This window comes from Oryctolagus cuniculus, chromosome 5 (genome assembly GCF_051225735.1).
Source record: "Oryctolagus cuniculus isolate XC-2025 breed Fujian yellow rabbit chromosome 5, ASM5122573v1, whole genome shotgun sequence".
NCBI classification, from domain to species: domain Eukaryota; kingdom Metazoa; phylum Chordata; class Mammalia; order Lagomorpha; family Leporidae; genus Oryctolagus; species Oryctolagus cuniculus.
Window position 1 is genome coordinate 126,121,460 of NC_142871.1, and position 4,884 is coordinate 126,126,343.

General features: G+C 59.1%; 1 long non-coding RNA gene across 1 annotated transcript; it reads right to left on the minus strand.

Annotated features, from left to right (window-relative positions):
* Nucleotides 1-1,208: 1,208 nt before the first annotated feature.
* On the minus strand, nucleotides 1,209-4,510 carry LOC149126648 (uncharacterized). Its single transcript, XR_016233442.1, has 2 exons — nucleotides 3,833-4,510; nucleotides 1,209-1,565 (listed from the first exon to the last, which is right to left on the minus strand). It is a non-coding gene; the product is annotated as an uncharacterized LOC149126648 (long non-coding RNA).
* Nucleotides 4,511-4,884: the final 374 nt, after the last annotated feature.

Here is a 4,884-nt window from a genome sequence, read left to right on the forward strand (position 1 = left end):
GGCTGCCGGTCCTGTGTCCCGGAGCGCGGCGTCCAGGTCACGGCCTGGCTTGTGCTGCACACTGCACGCTGGGTGCTGGGAGCCAAGGCTCCAGCTCCCTCGGGAGACACAGGCAGGGAAGGCGGTTCAATCCGCCAAGGCACTGAGCCCAGGGGAGGGGCTGGAAGGGGCTTCCAGGGTGCTGCAGGAGCTGGGTCTTAGGGAAAGCCAAGGAAAGGGAATTCCAGGGAGAGCCAGAGCCGGGAGGCAGTGGCGGGCTGCGGGTGGCGCTGTTGCTGCTGCAGCCCGGATCGGGAAGGGGAAGTGGTAAGAAGTGGCCCCAGTGGGATCCCAGACACCTCATGTTTTCTTCTTCAATAGTTCAGACATCACCAGTCTGAGCTCAGGAAGCCCCAGCACGGAGCGGGGCACCCCTGTCCATCACTGCACGGAGCTCAAGGGCCCCCACATCCCGCCCCATTAGCATGGAGAGGCCCCGAGACGGCAGAGACTTCTCAAACCCACAGCTCAGCTAAGTGTCCAATCGAGAGCCTGCGCCCAGCTCTGAGTCCCCAAATTGGGCCACCCAGCCTGCTCAGAGCCTGTGCCCCCAGCGGCCAGGGGGCAGAGGTCAGGGGTCAGGGGTCAAGCAACTCCTTCCCCTGGAAGGCTCCGGTTGCCTCTGGGTGGAGGGGACAGCCCCTCACTCAGGCCCCAGGCAGGAACCCGGGCAAGGCAGCAGATTAGCTCGCTGCGGAGGCCCAGGCAGGGACTGGAGGGGGAGGGGCGCTGCGAGGGGCCCCGAGCTTTCATTCCCCACTCTCAGCGGCTGCTGCTAATCAGGTCCCACGGGGCTGGCTGAGTTTGTGCGGGGGCCCAGCCACTTAATCTCCTAATCCCTCCCAGCCGAGCCCCAAGTCCCCCCCCCCAGCCCTCCCTCCCTTCGGAGCTGCGCGGCCCCGCCCACCGCAGCCCCTCGGCGCCCCGCCTCCACGGCCCCAGGAGCTGCCCAGCAGGGTCTGCTCTCCCCTGGTCTGTCACAGCCAATGACCCTACCCGCATGAGGGGTCCCGAAACTCTGAAGGCCCTGGCTGTCCAGAGCCCTCTCAGATGACCACCCAGGAGTCATCTGGCCAGGGACCCCCGCTCCCTCCTCCCCACCCTCAGGCTAAGGGCTGCAAGCTTCTACTGTCCCAGTGAAATTCTCTGCTTCTTCAAGATTTTTATAATTTATTTTCTTTCTTTTTTAAAAAATATTTATTTATTTATTTGAAAGTTGGAGTTACACAGAGAGAGAAGGAGAGGCAGAGAAAGAGAGAGAGATCTTCCATCCACTGGTTCATTCCCCAATTGGCCGCAACAGCTGGAGCTGCACAGATCCGAAGCCAGGAGCCAGGAGTTTTTTCTGGGTCTCTCACATGGGTGCAGGGGCCCAAGGACGTGGGCCATCTTCTACTGCTTTCCCAGGCCATAGCAGAGAGCTGGATCGGAAGTGGAGCAGCTGGGACTCAAACTGGCGTTCCTATGGGATGCCAGCACTGCAGGCAACAGCTTTACCCATTATGCCATAGTGCTGGCCCCATAATCTATTTTCAGAGTGACAGAGGGAGAGGAAGAGGCAGAGAGAGAAAAAAATCTTTTAGAGGCTGGCATTATGGGAGATTCTCTTTTGCTCTTGCACTTGCTCTCTCTCTCTCTCTGTAACTCTGGCTTTCAAATGAATAGATAAATCTTGGGGCCAGAATTGTGGCATAGTGGGTAAAGCTGCCACCTGCGATGCCAGCATCCTATATGAGTGCCAGTTGGAGTCCAGGCTGTTCCACTTCCGATCCAGCTCCCTGCTAATGTGCCTGGGAAGGCGGTGGAGGATGGCCCAAGTGCTTGGGCCCCTGCACCCATGTGGGAGACCTGCAAGAAGCTCCTGGCTCCTGGCTTCGGCCCAGCCCAGCTCTGACTGTCACAGCTATTTGGGGAGTGAACCAGCAGATGGAAGAGTGATCTCTCTTTCTCTCCCTCTCCTTCTGTCTCTGTAACTCTGACTTTCAAATAAATCTTAAAAAAAAAAGAAAAGAAAAAATAAAAATAGATAAACATGAAAGGAAGGAAGAAAGGAAAGGAGGGAGGGAGCGAGGGAGGGAGGGAGGAGGAAGGGGTCTTCCATCCACTGGTTCACTCCCCAAATGACCACCACAGCCAGGACTGGTCCAGGCCGAAGCCAGGAGCCTGGAATTCCATCTGGGTCTCCCCCATGGGTGGAAGGGGCCCAAATACTTAGGCCATCTTCCACTGCCTTCCCAGGCACATTAGCAGGGAGAGAGCTGAACCAGAACTAGAGCAGCCAGGTCTCGAACTGGAGTTCCAGTATCAGCCTCACAGGTGGTGGCTCACCCGGCTGCACCACAATGCCGGCCCTGAAATCCCTAGCAATTCTTGAAGTGGCCTCGCCTCTCATGTGCAGTGAGCCCCGCCAGTCCTGCAGCGGGCCTCGCCTCCCGCTTTGGAGCAAGAGGCGGGCAGCCTGGGGATGTGAGCGAGGGCTGGGTTCCAGCCCCAGCTCAGCGCTGGTGGCTGAATGAGCTCCACAAGCCCTCAGCCTCTCTCTGGAACTGAGCTGCACCTGTCCACTGTGCGGTAGCCACATACTAAACACTCCGTGCAGAGCTGCTCCAAAGCACGAGCTGATCAGCCGCCTAAGTCAAAGGGAGACCGGTTACGAGCGCTGCGAAGGGAGAACCAAAGGAGAGGAGGCCTGGCAATGGCTGCTGTGTCTGCAGAATGCCTGCCCTGGGCCTCTGCACACACCCCGCCTTCACAGCAAACACAGACCAAGCCAGGCCAGCTTGTGAGCTCCAATAAGGACAAGGACCCTGTCCATCCAGTCTGAGCAGTGTCGGACTTAGAGCAGGTGCCCCCTGATGCTTGCTAAACAAGAGAATGAGCTACATTCAGTCTTCAGTTTTATGAATAGAGAAAACGATGAATGAATGAATGGATGAATGATTGAATGGATAGATGGATGAAACAGCAACTGGACGTTCCAAGGCAGGTCCAGGAAGACCTTCCTTCCTGTGACACAGGCTGTGGTGAACCAGACGTGGCCGTTCTCTTATCTGTGACGTGCTCTGCACAAACAGAGCTGGCACTGAATAGATCAAGCGGGGCGGGCACACCTCGTGTCCAGAAGCCGGGGCGGTGCACGGCTGACGCCCTCCATGGCACGGACTCGGGATCCGAGAACATGCCCGGGGCAGGAGGTGGGTGACGGGGACCCACAGAGGGGAGGCTTCTCACCCCAGCGAGTTGGTGAGGGAACTGGGACGAGTATCCAGGAGCCCTGATTCTGCCCAGCGCCCCTCCCACCCCCCCAGGTCCAGATGTGTGTCCTGGTTCCCCACCAGGCAGGCAGGCCTGGCCTAGAACCCCCAGCCCTCGCTGGCCAGAATGCTTGGAATTGCTAGGGAGGCGGTAGGTTTACGGTTTGTTTGGAATTACACAGCCTTGCACAACCTCTCTTCTCGACCCCTCCTCAGGGCACGCGGGGCCGCAGCCCCAGGTCCGGAGGAGAAACCCAGGACCCGAGTGTTTATGGTGGGGATGGCTCTCCAGGCTCTGTTATCAGACCTCACGCAAAGCAGGACGTCAGAGACAGCTGCTCGGGCAGCAGTGGGGAAGGCGGCCAGGCCCTGGGGCAGGGAGACCTGGCTCTGGTCCCCAGCTGCATCCTGGGAAGGAGCTGCAGCCCCTGCTCTCCGTTGGGCTGCCCTCCCTCTCCCGCCACCACTCGGCCATCGTCGGAGCTCGCTCCCATTCCACAGACAAGACACCCGAGGCTCGGTCAGGGTCAGTGCCTCACCAGCATTCAAAGAGAGGGATGCCGCTCCAGATCTGTATGTCTTGGAAGGCCTCTGGCGCCGAGCTGCGGCACGGTCCAGTTCCTGTGGCAGCCTGCCTTCCTGGAGCGCTCTGTTGAGAAAGGTGTCCACGGCCCACAGCCCCATGAAAGCTGTGACAAGCACTGACGTCACTGGAAGGCATCAAGTTGGCAGATGTGACCGGGCCTCTCCCTCCTGCTGACGCCCTCCATGGCTCCTCATTGCCCTGGGGGAAGACCCCAGGGGCCCAGCACATGGCAGCAACCTCAGCTTAACCCTCTCCTGCTTCCCCCTCGGGATCCAGGCCCTAGATGATGGCTTTTTTTTTTTTTTTTTTGACAGGCAGAGTGGACAGTGAGAGAGAGAGAAAGAGAGAAAGGTCTTCCTTTTGCCATTGGTTCACCCTCCAATGGCCGCTGTGGCCGGCACGCTGCGGCCGGCGCACCGCGCTGATCCGACGGCAGGAGCCAGGTGCTTCTCCTGGTCTCCCATGGGGTGCAGGGCCCAAGTACTTGGGCCATCCTCCACTGCACTCCCTGGCCACAGCAGAGAGCTTGCCTGGAAGAGGGGCAACCGGGACAGAATCCGGCACCCCGACCGAGACTAGAACCCGGTGTGCCGGCGCCGCTAGGCGGAGGATTAGCCTAGTGAGCCGCGGCGCCGGCAGATGATGGCTTCTAAGCCAATCCTGGCCACGTGTTCCAACCAGGGGACCCCAGCCCTTTTGTCCTTTCCCCAACTTACCACCTCCTACATGAAGACTTCCCAGCCTTGTACTCCCCACCCCAAGACTGAGCCAGGTGCCCCTTCTACCCCTCCTGCTCCCTTGGCACGTTTACGCCATTCTAGAGAAACACTATCCATCTCTGTGCCCATCCACCTGTCTATACCATGAACTGTGTCTTCCACCTGTGCCTTCCACGGCCTAGCCCTGTCTGGGGTACCTAGTGGGTGTCCAGTGAAGGCCTGCTGAACAAATGAATGGATGAATGAATGAATGAGAGATGCCCTGGGGAGGTGTAGGAGTGTCCAA